At 49.7% G+C, this 26,392-nt stretch overlaps 1 protein-coding gene across 1 annotated transcript in view; it reads right to left on the reverse strand.

Moving 5' to 3' along the window:
* MSI2 (musashi RNA binding protein 2) overlaps positions 1-26,392 on the reverse strand; it is a 491,389-nt gene that overhangs the window by 404,337 nt on the left and 60,660 nt on the right. The gene's annotated exons all lie outside the window — the stretch shown is intronic.

Genomic DNA, 26,392 nt, shown 5'->3' on the forward strand with positions numbered 1-26,392 from the left:
AATCAATGCATCCTAAGATTGTTTCAAAATGTGTGTGCGTGCAAATGTACCTGTGTGTGTGTGTGCATGTATGCACGTGTGTGTGGGTGTGTGTAAGAATTATGAGGGCAAAAGACTGGGTAACACGCTAAATTTAAAACAGTTGTTTAGGGGCGCCTGGGTGGCACAGCGGTTAAGCGTCTGCCTTCGGCTCAGGGCGTGATCCTGGCATTATGGGATCGAGCCCCACATCAGGCTCTTCCGCTATGAGCCTGCTTCTTCCTCTCCCACTCCCCCTGCTTGTGTTCTCTCTCTCGCTGGCTGTCTCTATCTCTGTCGAATAAATAAATAAAATCTTTTAAAAAAATAAATAAATAAATAAATAAATATTTGCCTAAACACAATCCCCAAAGAATCAATGCATACTAAGATTGTTTCAAAATGTGTGTGCGTGCAAATGTACCTGTGTGTGTGTGTGTGCATGTATGCACGTGTGTGTGGGTGTGTGTAAGAATTATGAGGGCAAAAGACTGGGTAACATGCTAATTTAAAACAGTTGTTTAGAGTGATTGATTATAGCTTGTTCTCCCCTCCTTTCTTCCAAGTTTATACAGTGTTATTTATTTCACTTTTTTAATTTTTAAAGATAGTTTTGTGGCCACTGAAACATGACCACCCCATTTTCACCTAACTGCGGGGTACCATCAATGCTGGTGAACTTCAGGGGGGAGAAAGAACACCCCTGAGCAAGCTGACGAAGCTATTTCTGCATATGAAATGAAGAATGGGCAATCTGGACCTTTTCACCTGATTCGCTGCCAATTTCCTAGTCCAGACTTGGATCTTCTCCCTCTGACCAAGGGAAAAAGTCATCTTCCAACTCACATCCTCACTAAAATCCCGCAAATCAACGACCGGACATTTCTTCATTAGAAGTCAAACATCAGGCGAGGAAGTCTCCACTGAACTCTGCCCCACAGGGCCCCCCCCCCCAGATGATACCCAGAGGACAGAGACCCAACCCAAAGATCTGGTGAACGATCAGAAGCTCGGCAGTGGCATTCCGTTCAGAAGGTAAACTGAGTTTCAATGGCACCTCTTTCTTACCCACCAACCCGCCTGCTGATGCAGGGATAGGATGTCCATGTCCCAACGAGGTGTTTTGCCAACATCCCTCAGATCCACATCAAATATAATTTTCAAACCAATTAACTCGAAAAGCCTCACAACCAAAGCAGTGTCTCCCACATCCTCATTATGGGGCCATCCTATTCAAACCTAATGAGAGGAAAGACAAAGGCGGTAGATGTGATAGGGTCTACTTCAAAAATTCTTTTTCTTTTAGAAAACAGATCCTCTTTTGTTCTGGTTAAACACCAATTACTCTGCTCTCTCTAACATGCAAATCAGCCGAAAATAGGGCAACATGGAGCTCACTCTGGTTCCACGGGCAAGTCAGAATGAAGCAACAGAAAGGGGACAGGGAGGGACAGGGCAAGAAGCGAGGCGAGAGGGAGGACGAGAAAGGGGAAAAGATGAGCAACTCGGGCCGATCCCTGGGGGTCTTCAATTCCAAGTACTTTGTGCTCAGATAAAGCTCTTTTCAAAGGGCCTTTTTGTGTTTTCTGTGGCAGTGCCCACAAGCGGTGATGTTGTCATTATCCAAGAAAAGCAGCAGCGCATTAAGGTCTGCAATATAAGCAAGAAAAGCAAAAGTGGCCAGCAAAGCAACTTACCCCGCAGCTCCCACTGGCTACAGACACTCTCTCGTGAACCAGGGGAAGAGAACAGAGAAGGACCAAAGGACAGCCGGCGTCCTGGCCTTAGAGGGTGGCGGTGCCCATACAGGTGAGTGCGCGAGGGCCAAGCCAGGAACTCCGTCTTGACTTCATCTCCCGCTCAGGTTCCGCGTGGTGCCTGGCTTCATTCTGTTTTCCTTCATTCTAGTTAAGCTGAACTAATTTCAACCTTCTAAAAACATTATGACTTTTTCAGATTTCTTTTTTTTTTTTTTTAAGATTTTTTATTTATTTATTTAACACAGAGACAGCCAGGGAGAGAGACAGCCAGTGAGAGAGAGACAAGCAGGGGGAGTGGGAGAGGAAGAAGCAGGCTTACAGCAGAGGAGCCTGATACGGGGCTCCATCCCAGAACGCTGGGATCACGCCCTGAGCCGAAGGCAGACGCTCAACGACTGAGCCACCCAGGTGCCCCGACTTTTTCAGTTTTCTTAATGCAGGCATGTGGAAGGGTGTAATCCGAGGTCCCGACAGCTCCAAAGAAAGCCTAAGGCAGGGCTTCTCACACCTTCCCCTGCACCGTCCCTGGGGAGCATAAGGAGCTGTAGAACCTGACACTTGAGTCTGGGGTGGGGTTCTGCATGTCTAACAGGCTCCCAGGTGAGGCTGGGACCCCAATGAGTCAAGGATCACCTTCCCAGATTCTCCCCCCTGGTTTAACTGTCCTTCCAGACTCTATACTGACTTGACCCCCTCCCCTGGCTCACCCCAGCCCCAGTTCTGAGTGGGGAGCCCCTCCCTGCCCTCCCAGAATGTCTGTGTTCTAGAACAACAACAAAGAGGGCTGGGGAAAAGTCAAACCACCTTCCCATGCCAGGCCTGGAACAGTCCCGCCCCCATCCCCCAGCAGCAGCACCAGAACTTCTCTGTAATGCACCACAGAATGGGACCTTTAGAGAGCCAGGCAGAGCCAGGTTCAGACGAGAGCCTGTTCCTGCTGAGGCTCCCTCCTGGCACCGTGGCAGGGACAACTGGGGGGGGGGGGCGTCCAAAATGACAAAAGTGACCAGAGACCAGCCTCCCGCACTGATGAGAGCATGGGGTACACTGGAAATCTTGGGAGATGGGCACACGCTCCATCTCCGGGGCCCAATGCCAAGCCTACTCCAGAGTCAGGACAAACACCCAATCTCCACCCCAATAAGTCCCCAGTGTCTACCTGCCAACACTTCCTACTACATGTTCCTGCAGAAACAAGCTTCTGCTGACTACCCTGTGCTCCGGAACACCACCGGCCAGTGCTGGCAAGATTTCTATGGTGAAACAGATTGGCCGCAATCATGGGGGGCCCCCATGCTCTCCCCTTCTGGTCCTGCCCTCCTCCTAACAGCCAAGGCTGCCAAGCAGGGCATGAATGTCCCTCTGTTTCCTGTGCCTCACCCCTTGTCCCAGGGGAACAAAAGAAGGGAACGAACATTTGCTGGGCTCCCCCTATGTGCCAGGGACTGAGCCATTACATTCCATCTCATTCTATCCTCAAAAGAACCCGGCAGTACTGACACTGGGTCTCCACCCCACAGGTGGGGAAACAGAGGCTCTGAGACTCGAACCTTCGTGGCACACGTCAGTCAGGGTCACGGGGCAGTGGTTGTCAGGGTGTGGGATCTGGAGGTACAGTCCATGAATGGAGACAGCCGTCCACCCTCTGGCCATGTGAATCTGGGCCTTGTTAAGTCAAATAAAATGGAATAAAGAACAAAACCTTCCTCATAGGCTTGTGAGAGGACTAAAAGGGACATCATAAAGTGACGGTGAGCTGGCCTACGGCAAACGATCAAGAAATGTTCACTATCACACACGGTCAACAAGTGAGGCAGGGCTGGGTTCCAGCACTCTAACTGTGCATCATGGGACTCCAGGGTTTTGGGCAGGCCCACGACTTGACAGCAATAGACTCCGTTCCTGTTTAAGGAAGGGCTCTTGGGGGACCACCACGTGGGGGTGGGGGCCCTTGGGAGGTGCCTTCCAAGAGACCATGGTCTGAAACACACGAAGCACACACAGTGGAAAGCTGGAAAAGGCTCCAGGAAGGGCAGATCCAAAGGTCCCCCCTGGCAATGGAGACCACTGGCAGAAAGAGAAGCAGCTCCAAGTAAGCACAGGAGAGCCACGGGGCACGGCCTCCAGCCTCCGACACTTACAGGAAGGATCTTTCCCGGGAGGTGAAAACGGATGCGCTTGGCCTCATGGCTGTAGAGGAACAAGACTGGGAAAGCAGACTCAGCCCCTCTCCACCCCGGAGCAGAATCCACAAGAGCAGAGCCAGCACACACTGGCCCAGGACCCTGAACGAGGGAAGGAACAGAGCACACCAGATCCCCCCAACCCCCCCGGATCTCCCAGATCCTCAGCTGGCAGAGGAAGAACCGCACAGGTGGAGGCAGACACAGGGGGCTAGTCAGCACGGATCAAACACAAGAAAACAGAAATGGCTTTTACATTTCTAAGCGTCTGTGTAAGATGAAACACTTGGAAAACTGGTTGGCTTTGAAGACACTCCTGAATCAATCCACAAGACAATGACCCAAATACGCCGACCCCCCGGAGGCCGCCCCAAAGCAAAGCCACTGTGCCACAGGAGCGGCTGTGCCTGCCTGCCTTTCCCAGGAGCACGCGGGTGATGGACAGTTCTAAGGAATACCCTATAATCTGCATTTATGCCATTTGTCTCTTTGATACAGAAAATACAGATATTTGCATCATTTATTTTAACATGTGTGATTTTCTTCTGAAAGCCACAAAGAGAAAGAGAGTCAGACCCCCCCCCCACCGCCATCCCCTCTCTTCTTTAGGGGCCTCAAAACTTAAGCCTGGCACTCCTGACAAGCCAAATTGATCTGGAAAGGATCTTCACAGGCCAGTTGCATTAAAAGAACAAATAAAGGACCCTCCTTGCAAAGGCGACAAGGAAGACAAAGGCAAGTGCATCTCCTTCCCCATTGCTGGCCTCCTAGAGGTGATGGCAGGGGGGTCTGAGGGAGGGCAGGAAGTCACCCCATGAATTGCTCATCCCACATTATCTGCCTTTGTGGTAGAACTCAATGGTGCACCCTAAAACCGCAGCCTCGAACAAAAAGCCATACCGGGGGCCGAAATGAGGAAGAGAAGTCTCCTTACCACTAGGAGGGAGAGGCCTGCAGGCTCGGGTGGCTACCCGGGGTCAGTGAATGAACGAGGCAGAGGCCGGGCTCTGCATTATGCAGCCGGCAGGGTCCCTGGCATACTGGGACGCAGCAAAGGTTCCAAGGACCTGCCAGTCACTTAGTCTTTATTTTCGCTCTCACAGACACCTGAATACACATGTAGGCGTGGAATGGCCACGCGCCCCGTATTTCGTCGCCAATGAACCCCAGAGGCACCATCGTGGCCACAAGGCCGGCACATGGTCCCTCCCTTTCCCACAGACCTCCTGTTTGCCCGAAAAGGGCTCCTGTGACTCCCTGGGGAGAGAAAGCGACAAACAGGTTCTCGCCACCCCCAGCCCCTGCAGGGTGGGTTTCTCATCCTCACTCATCCAAGGAGCAACCTGAGCCCAGGGCGACTGCCTACAAGCCCCCCTCCCTCCCACAACAATCCCAAAGTCCTCCCCCTGGTCTGTACTCTAAACCTTCTTTGCCACACACTTCAGTTGCCTCTGGTTGGGCTGGTCACCTTTGTCTTTGGACGTTTTCCTTTCCTCAGCCACTCATCCAACACTCATTGGTTGAGCACCCGTTCTATGAAGAACAGCATTCTCGGCAGCAAGAATGCAGCGCAGTCAAGACAGTTGGGGGTGGGGGGAGTCCCGTCTCAGGAAACCTATCTTCAACGAAGAGAGGGACAAAAGGATCAAAATAAACAAAATCGGTCCAGCGTCACCACTCGTGAGTCCACAAATGCCGATGACATGTGCTCCTCCGTCAGCCACTGGGAGTCCACGCAGGCTCTAATTTCCCCTTCTTTTCTCTTAAGACCCATCTATGCCTGGCCCCTGCCACTGTCCCTTCTAGAAAAGCCCCAGCACAGTGCACAGGCGATGAACAGTCACAGGATGCACCCTGCTGTAGAAACACCCCCCCACACACAACCACCACCTGAGGGTCCTGCAGTCCTGCCAGGAAAGGGCTCTCTCCCTGGTTCCCTCCCCAACTCCCACCAGAGGCATGTCCAGAAAGATGATTCTCCCATTTGTCTATCTGACTAGAAACAGTGTCGGGGCACCTGGGTGGCTCAGTCATGATCCCAGGGTCCTGGGATGGAGCCCCACATGGGGTTCCCTGCTCAGGGGGGAGTCTGCTTCTTCCTCTCCCTCTCCCTCTGCAGCTCCCCCTGCTTGTGCTCGCTCTCTCTCCCTCTCTGTCAGATAAAAAAATAAAACCTTAAAAAAAGAAAAGGAAAAGAAAAAGAAACAGCGCTGACCCCCATATCAAACAAACCCCAAACCACAGTCAGGGTCCAGCCTGGACACCTCTTGCAGCACCAGCCCCACACCGTGACTCCCTGCACCTACCCTAAGCTCCCCTCCATCGTCAAAACTTCCTGGCACTACCTGCTTACCCAAGGGACGTCATCTAATCTAATAACGTATCTCCCTGACCACCCCTCTGTGACTTAAACATAACCCCCTTCAATGGGTATTCTGAAGACCACACCCAGAGCAAACAGTCAAAAGCCTTGACTCCAAAGGCATGAGTGTGGGACTCCAAAGGCAGGAGACTGACATGGAAGAAATGGAACAGTGTCTTGAACAAAAATAACACAACTTGTAGTTTACAAAAGACTGGTACAAGCAATAGCTCACTTACTCCATACACTGTAAGGTACATAATATTGTCCATGTGTGACAGATAAGGAAACTGAGAATTTACTCCTTATTAATTATATAAGGAGGTTCAGAATTGAAATCAACAGCAGCCACTTGGTGCCAAGGGGGCCATCACCACAGAACAGCCACCAGGGAGTCTCGCCACATGTGTGCACCACGGCTAGCCAGTGACACAGGGGCAAGGGCCTTCCTGGGGGACAGAAGGCCACCTGTGGGACACCCCAGCCACAAGGGCTAGAGACGGAGGAAAGAAAGTGAAGAAGACAGGGTGGGGGTTGAAGACGAAGTTGCCCTCAAAGACAACAAGACAATTTCTAAGCTGTGCCTATTGGCATGGACTACACCAAGGCCACCAAACAGCACTGGCGAGACCTGACTCCAAAGGGCTTCCTGGTGTCAGTCCTAGATCACAGCATTGGAAGAACATGAGCAACACTGTGGGGCCTTAGAAAAGAACACGAGGTCCCTCTTAGCAAGGACGGTGTCCCAGTCTAATTACCAGGCTTCTGTGTGGCCAATGTCCCTGAGCCTCAGTTTGCTCATCTGGAACCTAGCCTAAAATGCTGAACTGAGGAGATAACAAGAGCTGGCAGAAGTCGTGGTAGTGAAGCTCCAGGAGCCAGCTGCAATGCCGCGAGGATTCCCGGGGGCTCTGCAGACGCCCACATGTGGAGCGACCGAGGCCTCCAGCCAAAAACCCTGGCAGTGAACTTGGAAGCAGACCCTGCAGGCCCAGTCGAGCCTCCAGATGACGGCAACCTTCTGACTGACCTTGAGCCAGAACCACCCCACCGAACCCACTCCAGATTCCTGACCCTTAGAGGCTTTGTGAGATAACACGTTTACCACTTTAAGCTGCTAAAATCTGGGGTAATTTGTTTAGAGCAATATGTAACTAATTCAGATTTTGGTTCCAGCATAGAAGAGTTCAATAGTCTCTTGGTTTTAGCTCAGGTCATGATCTCAGGGTCGTGAGATAGAGCCCTGTGTCAGGCTCCACGCTCAACGTGGAGTCTGCTTGGATTTCTCTCTCCTTCTCCCTCTGCCTCCCCCCACTCAAAATAAATCAATCAATCTTTAAAAAAAAAAAAAGAGCTCAGTAGACAGTTCCTACAATATCTCTTCAATCCCTGTATGTCAAAACAACCATAATATGCAACACTGATTACTAACAGCTTTTTCAAAAAAAAAAAAAAAAAAAAGCCACCATATTAATTGCAAGATGCACCCAAAATGGAAAGGTTTTCAAATGCTGAGTTTCACCTCCACAGCTGTTCCCACCAGTTCTTCCCCATCAGTGGGACAGGCCTCTAGTTGCTCAGGCCAAAAACCTTGGCCTTACTTTTGATTCTCCTTTTCCCACACTTGCCACATCCCGGTCTTCAAAGAATCCCCCAGGCTCGACCTTCAAGGCATAATCTGGAATTGAACTACTTCTCACCATCGCCACCCACCATCACCCTGTCCCTGGACCACTACGGTGGTCTCCCTGCTTTCACCTTTGCCCCTCTGTAGTCCGCGTGCCACACAGCCGCTGGTGGTCCTGCTAAGGTATAGGCCGTCTCTTGTCAATCCTCTGCTCAAATCCTACTGTGGCTGCCCCCGTACATGCAGAATAAATACCCACATCCTTGCCAGGGTTTTAGTGATCTGGCCTTCTGGTCTGTCCAAGCTTGGCACCTTCCACTAGCCCCTAACCCAGTCCACACAGCCCTTCCTGCTGTTCCTCACGCAAGCCAGCCTCTGCCGCCAGGGCTCTGCCTTCCCCATGCCCTCCCCTGGAGCACTGTCCCCAGAGAGTGTTTCACTGTCAAGACGTCATGAAGCTCACTGCAGCATCGCTCCTTATACACCCCGACAGTCAGCAGCCTCTTTCATAAAAGGCCAGACAGTAAATCCCTTACAACCTCTCTTGCAACCACCCAACTCTGCTGCTGTGGCACAAAATCAGTGACAGATGATGCATAAACAAATGAGTGTGGACGAGTTCCAATAAAACTTTATTTATAAAAACAAGTGGTGGGCCACATGTGACCCTCGGGCTCTGCTGTGCCAACCCTGACATACCCGATTCATTCATTCACTCATTAAACATATATTTGCCTCTCAACCAGGACTGTTTTCCATCTTCAAGCTGGATAACACGGAAGGACGGATGGAAAACACATCTTAGGGCTCCAGGCAGAAGTCAACAAGAGCTCTCTCACAGTGAAACGGTTAATAAAAACCCAAATGGATGACTGGCTGTCTCATCACTTTTTGGGGCCTTCCAGCACAGATTAGATGCTCTCATCCAGTAGGAGGTGGCTGATCTAAAGGCAGTCTGGTGGGCCAGCTCACTTCTTTCACTGTCTCTCGAGGACTGCAAGGGAGAGCCAGGTCTAAGTTCTAGCACATCTCACCTCTGCAACAACGACATCAACCAGTTATTACATTATCCACTTCAGGAGAAAATCTACGATTTATGCCTGCTAACTTCTCAAGGATGGGGTCAGAAGGACATCAACGCAGCCAAAATACGTCCAGAGGAAAATACCCTGGCCACTGATGGGTTCCCGTGCAATGCCAAAGAACAAGCATGAAAATAAACATGCAACCTGGCAGCCCAGCTACTCGACAAAGATTATGCTTATGTTAAATTCACCACCAAGAGCAAAGGTGGATACCTACAGGGCACTGCTTAAAAGGAAAAAAAAAATGCACATACTCAAGTCTTCCTGCTTTAATTGTCGCTAAATTCACAGTTCAGTGTCTCCTACTAGCCTTAGCCTGTTTCTCTTCCCAAGCCCTTTTGCTCCAGCTCAATCCATTGGAGGATTTTAATGAGATCTTGGGGAGTGCTGCTTTCAAAGGGGCTCCCCAGCCACCCTACCAGTCCTCAGGCAGCCCCGAAAGCCGAGCCCCTGTGCACATTCACCTTCAGTGGCCGCCCAGACAGCCCCCCCGGGAAGCTGTGAGGCTTGCCATTTTTAATCACCACCTACCCAGATGGCAGGGGACCCTGATGGGCTGTTTCATTTCATCCCACTCTCAGATTTTATCAGCATTTTGCCACTGTCAAAGAGCAGGAAAGAAACAGGAATCAAAAATGCTTTCTTTCAAGGGTACTTCTGACTTTCTAAACCCACTCTCAACTTTGGTTATCTTATTTCAAACTCAGAAGAAACTCACAAGGCAGCAGAGCAAGAGGCTTAAATCTCCATCCACCCATGTGTTCTGCAAATATCTACCGAGCAGCCACTGAGTACGTGTAGGGCTGAGAGAGGATAATCCTTGCTTCCCGGGAGGTAACATGGGGGTGGAACAGATCTCCATGGTACCATAAGGAAACTAAGGCACAGAGAGGAGCAAAGTGACCTTCCAAGGTCAAGTGGCTAGTGAGGGTGAAGCCTTCACTGCCAGGCCAAAAAGATAAATGGGGGCCAGGCCAGCCACATGGTAGATGAAAACAAGGGAAGTACTTTATCATTTTCTTGATCTTCTGGAGAAGTACGTCAAACCTAGAAGACAAATCTTTTTTTTTTCCTTGCTAAAAAAAAAAATTGTTTTTAAGGTACGACCACACCTTGGCTAATTACACCAGGATAAAGTGGGCTTGGTAGATCAAGAATTAGTCTAAGAGGGGCGCCTGGGTGGCACAGCGGTTAAGCGTCTGCCTTTGGCTCAGGGCGTGATCCCGGCGTTATGGGATCGAGCCCCACATCAGGCTCCTCTGCTGTGAGCCTGCTTCTTCCTCTCCCACTCCCTCTGCTTGTGTTCCCTCTCTCTCTGGCTGTCTCTATCTCTGTCAAATAAATAAATAAAATCTTTAAAAAAAAAATTAAAAAAATATATTAAAAAAAAAAAGAATTAGTCTAAGAAAAATCAGAGTTAGACGACAAGGAAAGAAGGAATCAAATGTTATCGTGAAATTTCTAAGGAAATGGAAAAACTAATGCCAGAGAGGGGCGCCAGGGTGTCTCAGTCAGTTAAGCATCTGCCTTCCGGCTCAGGTCATGATCCCAGGGTCCTGGGACTAAGCCCCACACTGGGCTCCTTGCTCAGAAGGGAGCCTGCTTCTCCCTCTCCCTCTGCCTGCTGCTCCCCCTGCTCGTGCTCTGTCAAATAAATAAACAAAATCTTAAAAAAAAAAACAAAAAACTAATTCCAGAGAGTAGTAATTTGCTAGTAATAGATGAAATGTTTAGACCATTGATACGCGCTAAAGCACAGTTCTTAGGGTCTTGGGTGTTACCTAACTCATTAATCCTCACTGTGATCCTGTGAGGAGAAGATATTATCATCCTTATTTTGCAGATGAGAAAACTGGGGAATAGAGAAGTTAAATAATTTGCCCAGGGTCACACAGCCAATAAAGTGATAGAGCCAGGATTTGAACACTTCACTCTCTGACTCCTAAATCCATGCTCTTAAATATTACACTGATCAGGGTGCCTGGGTGGCTCAGTTGGTTAAGTGTCTGCCTTTAGCTCAGGTCATGATCCCAGGGTCCTGGGATCGAGTCCCATGTCGGGCTCCCAGCCCTGCAGGCAGTCTGCTTCTCCCTCTGCCTCTCTCCCGACTCATTCTCTCAATCTCTCTCACTCTCGTGCTCTAACTAAATAAAATCTTTAAAAAAAATATATACACTGATCAGAATTAGCCTCGGTCTCTCTCAGAAAGTTTGTGCATTTTTCCAGAAGCATGATATCTTTGCAATCTCCTTTCTATTGTGTGTGTGTGTGTTTTTTAAGTATTTTTTACCCAAACCCTTTGCACAAGGGCTCTGAGATGACGAACAAAAAGAGACATAAAACCAGCAATAAAATTTAAATTTTAAAAAAATCATGCACATGGCAAGGTATATTATTAATACACCAATAATGAGGCTAATGACTGTTTACATCTGGAGCTAAGTTTCCTGGCAGCCCAGGTAAAAAGGGCAACACGATCAGTTATAGAACTGTCTTTATCAAAAGGAGAAAAGCTTATCAGTTTCCCTAAGAGAACCAAACTTTTCTTATTACTAAATTTCCATAGAATTTCTCACTGAGTGATATGAAAAGAATACAATGAGATGGTAGACAAATGCCCTCACTGACATTTCCTTTGGAAGGATTTTAAAAACAAGGTTGTAACACTAAAAGCAATTCTAGAAGGTAATTCTATAAATAGCTGGGGTAACAGTGGGAGCAGGTAGCTCTCTGGGGAGACAGTATCACCCTAGATGCTAGAGTGGTATAAAGTTACAAAATCAAAAGAATTACAAAAAACTTTTCTCTGAAGTAAGCAGATCCTTGGGAATGGTTGATTTGCCTTCACTGCTCGAACACAGCCCCTAGCGAACACAGGACAGTAAGGTGAATAGAAAGTAAGTGTACACACCAGGCAGCCCCGTGAAATGGGGCTTCAGGAATCACTAGGGCGTTCACGCCCACATCCCTATGGCACAGATGTATCTCCCCGGTTTTCAGGTCTCGCTTGGAGGTGGCAGAAGGAAAGCTACAGCCATCTGAATGATCAGCCCCGATGTGGCTTACCCACGGTAAAGTGACAGTCTACTCATGCCACACATTCCCTTCCGTGTCATCTCAACTCTCCCACTGAAGAAGCTACTGGAAACCCAAGTTCCCCAGCTCAGGGGACTGAAAGAAACAAAGAGTCTGCATTTGGTTCAGGGTTTATCAAGAAACCCCTTGGAAATACAGATGGGAAGACTGGACAGTGTGTCCTGGGTGAGTATTTCCAGGAGTTTCATTATTTGGCTTCAAGTGCTTTGAGACACAAAGACACAGAACCTCTTTGAGCTAGGAACCGAATGTGATCCGATCCTCCATTTCACCAAGACAAGACATCAAAGTCTTATTCGATGTCACGTGCACTAGAAACTTGAACTCCAGGGTCCCTACCCCTGGCCGGTGCTCCTTCTACCACATTATGATGCTGCCTTGAAACATGAAACCCAAGTGTGTTTGAAACTCCCCATTGTCTTCAGTACTCTATTAGGATAGAAACCAAGAACTCCTAGGGCCTGGGGATGAGGAACAGCTGAGACAAAAGTCTTCCCAGGCTCTGAATCACGCAGGTGTCCTTTACCTGTTTAGAAGGCAGAAAGGAATGGAGGCTTTTTGGAGCACAAGTGGGGAGCAGAGGGCAATCAAGAGGCACAGACACGCCGTATGCAACATGCGCTCGACCCAGGGCCACAGGAAACCACTGCGGAGTTGAAGCCCACAGCTTTCCTCGGCACTGGACGCCTTCTGTCCAGTTTGCTGACTGAAAGAAGTTGGAAACTCTACCATCCACCCTCCCGAGTCATTATTCAACAACAAACAGGAGCTATTTTTAGAACTTTTTCCATGAAGGCGCCATAGGCAAAGGCCACCAACCTCTGAGACGCAGGAAGGTTAAACGAGGCTATCGGACCAAAAAAAAAAAATTAATAGGCAAGTTCCATTTCATATTCCTCTGCTCAACATAGCTTCTGATTTTATAAATGGACCTTAAAATTAACAGGAGGACAGGCAGCTTTTCCCAGGAGCCTCTGTGTCCGTTCTGCAAAATTACATAACTCAGAAAACGAAGGCTCTGATTTGATTATGCTTTCGGCAGCCTGCTGGCTGAGCGGAATTCACTGTGCACGTCGTCGGCTCCCCGAAAGGGACTCAAACACGGAGAAGCCAGGCAGGAGAGAGGCAAACAGCACAAACCCTTTTTCACTAACTCATGTAAATACACCTTTGAGAAACCTCTTTACTCCCTCAGTGACCCCTCCCCAAACACCCAGACTTACTCCCCAGTAAAACCCCACCATGCGTTTCTGGCCCACCCACACTGGGTAAGAAATGACACATTTTGGAGCTTGGGTTCACAGTGCTGTCCGCCCCTAACGGAGGTTTATACATGCCTCCCACCTAGGGGCATCGTTAGAAGGAATCAAATAATATACTGTTGAACACTCCGAGGTTAAAGGACAGAACATGATCTTGGGAATGCAAAATATTACCATTTACCTTTTAAAAAAAAAAGTTTATTTACTTGTCTTTTACGACCAAGCCAAAGGAAATACAGCTTTTTCCAAATGTAGTTGGAGGTGCTGAAAACCTCTTTAATAATCCCATTTCTATAAAATGTAGAGCTGTTTTGCAGGAAGAAATTCAAATAAGCCCCTGGAGTCGTTTTTCTCTGCAGGTGAGGTAACTCTCGTTTCCCAGCATCCTCCAGGTATCTCATGGCGGGGGGCGGGGGGGTACCACCCACAGCACAATTTCTGGGCACACACTCGCTACTGTCTCCCCTCCCTTCCTGCCCATGACAGGTCTCCTCTCTTAATCATTCACAAATATTGAAATGAGCTTAGATTCCTAGCACAGAGCCCTGAGGCCAACTGAGTGAGGAACCACCAGCAAGATAACCAAAATGCATTCGTGTAATTTGGCAGAATATATCAAAAGCCCTTGCTCCTCCCCAAAACACACAAACTTTGACCCAGCAATTTCACATAGAGGAATGTCTCCTCAGGCAATAATCAAACAAGTGGGTTGGGGGGGGGCTATTCAAGGAGCTTCACGGTCACACTGTTTATCCAGGCAAAGCTGAGCCACTCAGCTGTCCAACCACAGAGGATTAGTTAAATGAGGTTATATCCATACAATGGAGCATTCTGCAGTCACTGAAAACGTTGACAGTGAGGTGTGTACACAGGGTGAAAATGGCAGGCAAGCAACTTAGAAACTGTGTATAATGTAATCTAATTTTTTTAAGAGAAATAGATGCACATTCATGAGTCCAGGGAAGCCAGTGTGAGAACAGCCATCTACTGTATGATTCCAACTAGATGACATGTTGGAAAAGGTAAAACTAGAGAGACGATAAAAAGATTAGTAGTTGCCAGGGAGGGCACGGGGATGAATTTGTATAGCAGTAAAAACACTATGATATTTTAATGACGGCTGCATATGTCATTTTATATTTGTCCAAACCCACAGAATATACACCACCGAGAGTGAACCCTACACTGACCTATGCACGTTGGGTGATTGCCATGTGTCAGTATAAGTTTATCAATCGCAACAAATGTCCCACTCTGGTGGGGGATATGGATGTTGGGGGAATCTATGCAGCTGTGGGGACAGGGGGAATAGATAGGAAATCTCTGGATCTTCCTCTCAATTTTATTGTAAACCTAAAACCACTCTAAAAAATTAAGTCTTGGGGCACCTGGGTGGCTCAGTCGGTTAAGCGGCTGCCTTCGGCTCAGGTCATGATCCCAGGGTCCTGGGATCGAGCCCCACATTGGGCTCCCTGCTCGGCAGGGAGTCTGCTTCTCTCTCTCCCTTTGACTCTCCCCCTCATTGCTCATGCTCTGTCTCTGTCTCTCTCCCTCAAATAAATAAAATCTTTAAAAAAATAGAATTAAAAAAAATCAAGTCTTAATTTTTTTTAATTTTAAAGAAGAGAAATATATACAAAGTTGTCTCTATATTTACATTGGAGCACCTAGAAGGAGAGAAATATAGAAGACAGCTAGCCCGATGACAGATAGGTAAGAGTTGATACTGGCATTTTGGGAGATTTTATCAAAATCTTTTTATGTTACGTTACTTTTGAGCCCAGTGTATTTTTTAGAACATGAACTTTGCTGAGGACAACGGGCAGTAAAAAATATTAATAAAGATGGGGCTCCTGGCTGGCTCAGTTGGTGGGGCACACGACACTTCATCTCAAGGTTGTGAGTTTGAGCCCCACGCTGGGTGCAGAGATTACTTAAAAGTAACATCTTTGAAAAAATATATTAATAAAGAAAATGAGGGGGAAAAAATCTGTGCCCCCCTACCCCCACCAACAGCAAAGTCTCCGCGTACTGAAGTCTAAGGGTAGGGGAGAGGCAAGTTCTCACCCATTCCCGGAAAAGGCAGCTTGCCTCTCCCTGCGGAGACTGAAAACTATCTATTTGCAGTCAAGGGCAAATCTCTGGTCCTGAACAGAATAAGGAGGCTGTGCTACAGGTCCCTTTTATCTGGATCTACTCACAAACTAAGGCCTTCCCAGCGCAGCCCAATCAGCCAGTGACCTCAAGGGCATCTCGGAGAGGCTCAGGTTTTGTGACATGATTATAAAAGCAGCTGCCACTGTAACTGTTGGAACAGACACAATCAATCCTCAGTTTTGTCTGCACTAAGCTCAGAGAACAGATCCCCCCATATACACACCCCCCACACTCCTCCTTGATGCCGCAGAGAAGGCAGTGTTGAGTGTGGAACGTTTCTTGTGTTCTCAAACCCTGATGCCTATTCACGAATCAGGTGGTCAGCCAACAAACTAACCAATCACAGTGGCATTTCCACAGTCGGGGCTGAAAACCACACATCCCAGCCCTCCTCCCCAGGGACTGCCCTGAGCGGGGCATTCGAGCTGGGTCCCTGCAGTGCACCCTGGCTGTGCAACCTCAGGCAAGGCACTCTACCTCTCTGGGTCTCAGGGTTATCATCCTTCTAGATACTGGACAAGACGATCGCAAAGACAGTTGGTACTCTACATGACCTGTTTCTGTAAGTGCTGAGGTCCGTTTCATACTCAGGAAAACACTCAATGACAACTGAGATGTTTTCTTTTTTAAGTCCCACATCCAATCACTTTATTACCCTATCAAAAATGCTCCAGGGATGAAGCACACTATTACAACTCTGTGACAAGAAACCGCAGAGGACCACAGTAAGACAAGGCAGAGAGTCCTTTCAAATGCTTCCACGTACTCCTACAATGTCGCCTGAACTGCTAAGCACAACACCCCAAGCCTCCATGGAGACAGAAGAGCCCAGTGGTTGAAACTCCGGCCACCTGAATTTAAACCCCACCCCTTGACTTCCTGGCCATGCAATCCTGGGCAAGTTACCTAAGAAGCGGCTGCCTCAATTTCCCCATCTATAAAACAGGGATAAAATAAGTACCTTCTTATCAGACCGTCATGAAGATCAAATGAGTGGAAATAAGCAGGCATTTAGCACGATGCCTGGCACACAGTGAGCACTTAATAAATGTTAATAAACGCTAGCTGATATTATCCATTCATCCAATGGACTCTTACTGCGTATTTATCCTAACAGTGCCAGTTACTCTTGAAGACTCTAAGGGAACACAAAAATGGTGAACAGGACACAATCCAAGACTATTAGTGTCTAGTGGGAAAAAGCCAATTTGAACCAGTAAATACAGGTCCATGCTCCCTTATCCAAAGCCCTTGGGCTAGATAGGTTTGGGCTGAGACGTTTCTGTTCAGACAGGTAACAGGTGCACCTGCCATATATATCATGTACTGTATGGCACCCAGCACCCCTCTCCTTACCCCGCCCCAACTCCAGGGCTTGGAACAGCACTTGTGATCAAACACGTTGGGATTTCTTCGGCAAAACACTTGTACAGACATACTAAGCCAGGATCAAAAAATACTACAAAGAGTCACAAGACAGTTCACGTCAGATTTTACAGCTAAACGAGCTGCCAAAGAAGTTCTGCATTTCAGAACTTTCTGGATATCAGAACTGCAGATAAGGGTCTGCAGACTGATGCCATATAGTAACAAGGTGTTGGGGGTCTTCAAATAAAGCAAGAGCAAACAACCAAATGGGAGTGACAGAAAAGGCTTCACCAAAAAGGCACCGTTTAAGATGAAACTCGAATGGAAAACAGGAGCCCCAGTGAACTAGGAGGGTGAATATTTCTGGCTGAGGAGCTAGCAGATGCAAAAGCGGAGAAGTCAGAGCCAGCAAAGAACGTTCAGAACCAGCAACAGGTCAAAGGGTGCAACCTTAGATGTGTGTGCAGGAGGGGCAAGAGGAGAAGCTGGAAACGAGGACAGAGTCAGATCCCAAATGGCCCGGAAGCCCTGAAGAAGTCCCATCGGTGCCCACGGGCCACTGGGAAGCCAGTTTCAGAACGCGAAACAAGAAAAACAGGATCAGATTTGCATTTTTGTGAAATCCCCCTGGGTGGCCGCCCAGTAAACAGACAGGAAGAGGAAGAGAGGGAGGAGGTGCCTGGCCAGGAGACTGTGCCAGTGGTCAAGGAAGAGACAATGATGCCAACGTAGGCCACACAGGCGTGAAGGAAAGGGGCAGCCCCTGCAAGCCTGCGAGGTGCACACACTCACCTCCAACTGTGCTGCGGAGGGGTCATTAGTGCCAGACAGACCATACCCGGTCACAGGCAAGGTCTCAGCGAGGCCCTCTTTCCAGAGGCCACTTTCTGATGTACCAAGTGACAAAGTGACAATTTTAACAGCACCAGATCTGAGCTGCGGCAGCCCGAATCCTTACTCCCCTTCCCCTCCCTCCTCCAGGTTGCAGCTGGTTGGCAAAGTACACTAGTCAGGTGCACATGACCCGAGTCAATCCTGGCGCCTGCAGCTCAGAAGTCTGAGAAGACCCAGCAGTGGGTCACAGAGGTAGAGACAGCATCTGCCACCCGTCCTTCTGAGCCACAGGGCTGACATTACGTTTGCCAAGCAGGGCGACCAGGAGATACGAGAGGTGAAGGTCCAGGCCGGGATGGAGTTGGCCTCTGCTGACCGTGAGGATGACCTACAGCCGTCCACTCAGATGTGGTCACTACCCTCCCCCAATGAAAAGCAAAACCAACTAAAACAGAACACTAGCCTGAAGCCAGGGAAGAAGAGGAGTTCTTTCAGGGTGACGGGATAGCTCCGAGCGGGGGTCTGGGAGACTGCAGTACCAGCTCTGCTCCCCGCCCCCCAACTTACTGGCCGATTCCTGCTGGTACTGAAAAGCCGAGGGCTGAAAAGAAGTGTCCACCATCAGAGGACGGAGAGGATGTGATGGACCAGGCGAAGGACCACTCGGAGGAACCACTTAGTGACTGAAAAGCCCCACCTGCACCCCTGCCCCAGGCTTCAGGCTCCACATGCAAGATCTCCAGATCCTTGAGAACAGGGGCCACCCGTTCTTCCTTTTATGGTCCTAAAAATAATCCCCTGCGAAACTGAGCCATCCCCCCAAAAGAACACCTGGGGAGACCTCAGGAGAATCTGGGGGAAGAACGCTCCTCATTGAGCAGGAACCAACGAGGGCGACGAGTGAACGCTGAACGAACGCACGCACGNGAAACTGAGCCATCCCCCCAAAAGAACACCTGGGGAGACCTCAGGAGAATCTGGGGGAAGAACGCTCCTCATAGAGCAGGAACCAACGAGGGCGACGAGTGAACGCTGAACGCACGCACACACGAATTCAGAGCCTAGACAGCATTTCACAGCGAGCATGGGTGCCGCCAACAGCCAGCGCACGGTCCGCCTGGAGGCCTCTGCTGTTTCCTGCGGAGGCAGAAGGTCCGCTGGCTCCCACCCCTCTTGCCCTACCCGCCCTGGAAGCTGGGAAGAGTCCCTGCTGTGGAGGCCACAAGGTGCTGGGTTGGACAAGCGCCCTCTGCGCAGTCACGGCGGCCCCTCTCAGAGCCCATGCCCTGGCAATGCCAGGGAAGGGGTGCCCACGAGAGGAATAGCACGTCCCCCAACGGGCTGCTGGGGTGACAGCGAAGGCCTCTTCTAGAGCTGGGAACCTGGAGCTCCAGCGGCATCCACCCAGTGTGCTGCTGGCCTCACGATCTCCCTCCCCGGACATTTACCGAGCTCTGTCAACCCTGGGGGCAGGGAAAACCCAAAGTACTTCTCCAAAACCGTGGATCTCCCCAAAGTCCAATGGGACAAAGCGATGCTCTCAGTCAAAACCCTGATAAAAGTTTGTCTCAAAAGTTTGTTTCTTTCCTACTTCCCTACAGGATTTGGGACCTGCGTCTTTGAGGAGTTGGTCTGTGTAGAAGAGATGAGGAAACAGACTTATACTTGACACAAGGGGGTGATTTCTGGGTGGAGATTCTTGGGGTCAGCTGCTTCCTTTATTCTATGACCTTTTATTACAGACATTTGCATATGTTCACAAAAGGAAAGAGATTAATACGATAAACCCCCTGTACTCACCACCCAGCATCCATCAATCATTACTGAAGTGCCGTCCATCTCGCCTCACCTACCCCCCAACCACCAGATTATTGTAATCAACAGCTTCTTTATCAACCTGTCTTTAACCAACATGACCACACACAACTCCCAAGTAGGCTCTGCTCCCTGCCATGCGTCCCTCCCATTCTCACCTGGAAACCCTCCAAGTGTCCAACTAATCCAGAGACCTACGAGCTCCACAACTGGGTTTTCCAGCTTGAAAACAGAGCAGGGGTACGGAAGAGTGGGTATGCCTACGAGCACTCTGAGAAGCTGCTATCAACAGCTCCCTTGCAGGAGAAGGAAGAAAACCCAGGACTTCTCAGGTACCCAGAGCTCTCCCAGGCGACACCTCACTCTGAGAATCAGGCTGAAAACCCCACCTGCCACTAATGCCAGTGAGTTGCACGGGGCTGGCTGTTTATGTTTGATTAAAGGCTGGTTTATGTTTCCTCGGGGAGTTTTTATTTCTATGCTGTTATTTCACCCCTAAAATTTACAGTGCCTGAATTCTTCCACCCTGTTTGAGTCAACCCACTCCCTCCTCTTCCTAGTCTGTGAATGGCCAGAAATAGTTTCCATTGTCATTGACTTAAATTTCCCCTTTGATGATGGGAACAAATATTTTTCTTGCCCTTTCCTGAAACAGGAATAAATTTTTCCATTCAAGTTCTTCTAATCGGACTCTGGGCCAAAACCTGAGCAGAAAGTACAGAGGACACCCAAAGAAACAAGACAAGGTCCATCTGCCTCCTGCCCTTGGGGCTGGAGGAGCTGGCATCAGCTCCCTGCTTCGTGGCCACAGCACTTGGGATCCATTCCCCGGCTCCTGTTCTCACAAGTACTTCCCAAGCTCTGGCCTGGGTTCTGCAGGTAGAGCGGCAAACAAGTCCGAGCCTGACCTACCCTCATGGAACTTAAAATTAAAAACTACGGCAAAGCTTCCCAGCCCAACACAAAAGAACTTCTTTGGAGGCTGTTCTGTAAGAACCGCCAACAAACAGCAAGGCCCGTCCTCCTATGACCACATCTCCCTCTCCAGCTCACCTCCTCTCCCCACGTGTGCTTCTTTAGCACCGATCCGGTGGCTCCTCAGGGGAACAGGAATAAGCCAGAAGACAAAGCACCCCCCCCCCACTGCAGGGAAATCTGCAGGCCTCATCCAGGAGAAAGCACAGAATGACAGAGCTCCATGTCTCCAGAGAAGCTGGCTCTATTTCCATAACTGATATTGTGGACATTGCGCTGGAGAGCTGGGACGTCACAGGAGGGTGGGGTGCGGGGCTTTCTTGGATCGCTTTTTCTCCTTCCCTAATTCTGATCTAATGTTCTGAGTCACCTTGCCAAGCGAGGCGAATGGCGGCTCTCAAAATGTTTATAATTACCATTGCTATCTGCTTGGTGGTGCACAGTAATAACTGAGAGATTAGGCCTGGAAGCCACAGGAGTGAGCTCAACAAGAACACGGCTTTCTCAGAAGCTGAAATAAGAGGCTCCTTCATGGTCACTCTTCCCAGCCTGTCTGGCCAAGCCACACTCAGAGGGTTCGGGGGTACTCAAGGTCCACGGGAAGCAAGGTGTACCCCCAGACTCCAAATCTGTGGCTCCCCATTATAGCCCAGAGTAAGAGAACCAGTGGAACGTCCTTGCATCCTTCCCACCTTGGTCCAGGCGGGCTGGATGCAGGGCAGGAGGGAGGAAAGGGGACCCACATGGAAGCAGAGCAGCGTGGCAGGGAATGGGCGAGGGGGAGGCTTGGATGCCCCTTTTCCATGTCTGGGGAATGACCACAGGGCTCAGGCAGCTGCCAAAGCCCTTTAGGCTCCATGTCTCTTCCTGTTCCCTCCCCGGGCCACCCTCCACAGGGGCCCTGCCTAGTTACAAAACAGATGGAAGTTGGCTGAGTATTTCCTTCTCTCTGCACCTTAAGCTGGGGACCAGAGGCATCCCTCTACACGATCGCCCATTTCAACAAGAAGAAAGCACAGGAAGCTTAGGACTCAGAATTCTGGAAGAATTATTCATTCCCTTCGGGTGTCACTTAGCTCTTTGATGAGACTCTAAGAGTAGGAACCTCTGACCCTCCCCAGCTGTCTTAAAATATTACCTCCAAGCACTCTGCAAACCAGCAAGAAACATCTGACAGTGCATCCCCCTCCGGTCTCCTCCCCTGAGGGCTCTCCAAACAGCCCCAGCATACCTAACAATCCCCTCTGCTACCTTCCTACAAATTGGCTTGCACCTGAAGGAAGTGAGATATCACCTCTGCCCCAGATTCAGGTCTCCACATTAACGCCTAAATAAAAATAACTCTCTCCCCTCCCCCTGGAGAGGCACAAAGCTGACCATCCCTGTCCCTGCAATGGAGCCAAACACTGTAAAGATCATTCTCCACCCAAAGACGGCTTTCCAGTCCTCTCAAGAGAAGACACTCCAAGAAGTATTGAACAAGAAGGCAGACTGCAAGTGTTCACAATTGCCCTCAAGTCTCAGAGTAATTGTGTTTCTTTCGATCAGAACACAGTTCAGCAGCGAGTATCCTGAAAAGTGGCAGGCGGCAGCCTAGTGACCACTCGAAGTAGAAAGCATTCTCATTCCAGAGAAGCGGAGAGCAAGAGGGCACAGCAGGGGGGGCCGGAGGACTCGCACCTGCACCCCGTCTGAGGCCAGCCTTGAGGAGCAAGCCCCACGTCCCTCCGAAAGGCAGCACTGGGAGGAGGCCCCATGCTGCCACGGACCAGCAGTGTGGCTGGAAGGAGGAGCTGAGGCTTCCCTCCATCAGAAACCGGCATCAAAAACCCCTACTCAACAGGGCTCGGTTTTGTTGAGGACAGAATCGGGCAGACGCGTGCCAAGCACTGTGCCCAACACCAGTCACGAACCAAGCTCTTGATAAAACTATCCGGCTGAGTCGAAGGCAGGGATTGCCAGATTCACCATCCTGACCCAATGCCTCCTGATTCCCCAAAGCAAATGAAAATGCGTCTTTAAGTGTGGTAATCCGGTGTTTCCAGTGGGAATCTGGGCGTTCAAGTTCCTGTCTTGGCTGTGCCACCAAACCACTTGTGTGAGCTTGAGAAGCCTTCAGCCTCAGTTTCCCCAGTGTGAGCTGAAAGAGTAACCATTTAAAAATTCTAGGAGCGTCTGGCTGGCTCAGTCGGTAAAGCATGTGACTTTTGATCTCAGGGTCAGGAGTTCAAGCCCCCACGTTGGGCACAGAGCTTACTTTAAATAATATATTTCTGAAAATAACAAAAATTCTAATAAGGATCCCCAGTCACCAGTAATAACACAGGCTTTCCGTATTTCGGAACAGCTTCTTCACAACCATCTGAAGAATGATCATGATCTCAGCCCACCAGGCCAGAAGGCGCTGTTCTGCACAAGCACCAGCCGCCCTCTCACCAGTTTAGAAGGTGGCGCCACCAAGGACGCCGCTCCCACGCCCTCTTGTCCTTCCAGGGCCCACGCACCCCACGGCAGAGGGCCAAGGCTGGGGAAAGAGGGAGCCGTGGCCTTGCACTTGCCCTTCCTCAAGGCTGGTCCTGGAGCCGCATGCACCACACGAAGCCTGGTGGAGGGAGCTGTTTCCCCAGCCAGCTTCCCTGTTTCTCTCCTCCACCGGCTCCATAACCTACATTAGGACATTTACATTTAACAAATCAGCCACGGAATCCTAAGGAGCACAGCTGTTCCTGCTGCGTGCGGCATCTCCTTTGCACTTAAAAGGCAAAACAACACAAGAAAACACAAAAGGGGAAACTTGCAACTCAGACAATCCCTTTTCTCTAAGACTTGGATTTGGGGACAAGCTTTACATGCTTTGAAGTCTGGCTACCTTTTCTCCCCAAGCTCCTGAAACCCAAGACCCCCCCCCAACAGGCACCTTTTCCCACCCGGGTTTCAGACAGGAGGTCCCCACATCTTTCCTGCTCAAGCTACTAGAAAACAAGGCCAGCACCCTAAAAGCCATCCACCCGCCAAGGCCACTGGCCCCTCCAGGTCATCCATGACAAAGTAGAAGGGAAGAAAATGACACTGGAGAGGCCCCCCCAAGGCCAGAGCTGGGGGCGACCTCAGAAGTAAGGCAAGAGCCCTCAGACTGCCATTCAGAACACTGTCTCATGAGGAAGATGCAGATAAAACCAGCGAGAGTCTAGAACGGGAGAAAGGCTCCAGATGACACCCAGGGGATGCCCACCCGCCAGCAGTAAAAGCCCTCAGCAGTAAAAAACCTCCTACCTCCCCTTTGGGGTCCTCCTCGCTGACCTGCAATCCTGCTTTAAATCCTAGCTCGGGGCACCTTTCCCAAGAGGGCACAACAGAGGCCAGGGCTCCACAGCCCCACACGCCCTAGGCTCCGTGGCTTGCTAGCTGCATGGCCTCGGGAACGAAGTGCCCATCTCAGCGTCCTGACTTCTTTATCTGTCACGTAAGTCCATTTCTGTCCTATCCACTCCTTGTGTCAAAACTACAGAATGTGATTCAGTCTTAAGAGTGCGGTTATTGGGGCACCTGGGTGGCTCAGTTGTTAAGCGACTGCCTTCGGCTCAGGGCGTGATCCCGGCGTTGTGGGATCGAGCCCCACATCAGGCNAAATGTGATCCAGTCTTAAGAGTGCAGTTATTACCAAATTATGCTAATAGTGCTAATTGAGATTGTTGAAATTCTTTTAGGCATTAAGGCCTCTTTGTGCATATATTCTGCCTCCCTGACAGGACTGTAATTTCCCCCCAAGGGCAGAGGTTATGCCTCTTACTTTTTTCAAAATGCCACACATCGAAGTCNGAGTGCGGTTATTACCAAATTATGCTAATAGTGCTAATTGAGATTGTTCAAATTCTTTTAGGCATTAAGGCCTCTTTGTGCATATATTCTGCCTCCCTGACAGGACTGTAATTTCCCCCCAAGGGCAGAGGTTATGCCTCTTACTTTTTTCAAAATGCCACACATCGAAGTCTCATTTGGTGATGAGGGCTGCAGAGCCAGCAATGGAGGGCAAGTCTATTGCCACCCCACCCCCTGGCCTTGACAGGCATGACTAATCGAGTGCATGCTCCTTCTGTGGATCAGCAGCACTCTGGTAGGCAAGGCACTTCCAATCAATCAGACATGGCAGAGGGGAAGCAGAGGGAATCTAAACCCCTAGTCTAGAAGGTACCCAAGAACTCTGTCGTGCACAAGTCCCAACTGTTGACAGGCACTCCAAAAACACAGCCCACCTACACAGATGGCCTTGGGGCACGCCTATGAACGGTGGAGACAAACAGCCGGATTCTATCTACCTTTCTTTTTTGCTGCCTCAAAGCCTTTTGAGAAGATCAGCAGGATGTAAATTATTAAATTATGATGCCTGGTGTCGTATCACTAACAAGCAGCCTATAATCTCTGACACAGGAGAAAGGGAACAAAGGACAGAATTTGTGATGAATCCATAAAACTGGACCCCACGCTGTCGCTCCAATCCTACAGCTGCCTCTCAAATACCCCCCCAGTCAGATAAACCTCCCTCCCTTGCTTCATGTCCTCCAAAGACATGGGGTGTAGGGGCGAGGCAAGCTCAAGGAAAAGGAAGCGAAGCATATGCTTTTCCAAAGCCAAAAGCAGGAATGGCCCCTGGCCTCATCCTCCCGGGCTTACGAAGGAGAGAGTGGCAGAGATCGCGCTCGGAAGGTCCCTCTCAGGTCCAAGAGGTTGAAGGATGGTGCATTTATGATTGCATTATCTCCAGCTTTGTGCCTTCCAAATAGATCTCTCTTGTCGTCACCGTTGCAACCTTGGGCTGACAATACAACAGGACATCGGCCATCTTTTGAGAGGCACGTAACAAGGCCATGGTGTAGTCACAGGCTGCCCTTCTCTGAAGAACACTGCCATCCACTCGGTGGGCCCTCGGTAACTCCGTAATAAGGATGAGGATGACAAATGGCGATTTCAAAGCCCTCTCCTGCTTACTGTCTAGGGCCTCTCAATACCCGTGTGAGTCTATATTCACATATCCCGTGTACACCCTCCACCATGGCCAAGACCTAATTTAGACGGAGGCAAATTAGCTCCGTGGGGTGAAATGCATTAACCAAGTCTCCCAAACAGCACAAATCTAATTAACTGAAAATCAAAATTGCAAAGCTGCCGAAAAAGATTTCCACGGAAGAAGTCTCCTAAGGATAGAAGAAAAGTTGTGGGCCATGTGACCTGCCTAATCCAAGTCTCACCGCTAAACTGGGATAAACGCTGTTTGGGTGTTTGGGTCTGTTTGCTTTTTCACTCATGTTTGTTTTCTCTAGATCACCTTTATCACCAGTGGGCTTTAGAGAGCTTATCTGGTGCATGCAACAGCCATAAAATGCATCCTTTCCGAGGAGTGGGCTCAGCCTTCAAGAACCTTCAGTGCTATGGGAAATAAGAATACCATTTCCTGAAAACTGGGCTGGGAATTCTTCCTGTTCATGCACATGTTCCCCACCTCCCCCATTAGAGGCGCATGTCCACACGACCTCCAGGACCCTGAAGTGTTGGCGGCAGCAGTGGAATCCAATGCTGCACCCTGTCGGGGTCCCTGAGATCACTGAGTCAGCCCCTCCCCTGCCCCCATCCCTGACACAGGCAGGTGAGCAGAGCCTGGGTTTTGCCCTTCACTCTTTTTTTTTTTTAAGATTTTATTTATTTATTTGACAGAGAGAGAGACAGCGAGAGAGGGAACACAAGCAGGGGGAGCGGGAGAGGAAGAAGCAGGCTCCCAGCGGAGGAGCCTGATGCGGGACCCCGGGATAATACCCTGAGCCAAAGACAGACACTTCACGACTGAGCCAGGCGCCC

The sequence above is a fragment of the Ailuropoda melanoleuca genome, chromosome 13 (genome assembly GCF_002007445.2).
Source record: "Ailuropoda melanoleuca isolate Jingjing chromosome 13, ASM200744v2, whole genome shotgun sequence".
Taxonomy (NCBI): Eukaryota; Metazoa; Chordata; class Mammalia; order Carnivora; family Ursidae; genus Ailuropoda; species Ailuropoda melanoleuca.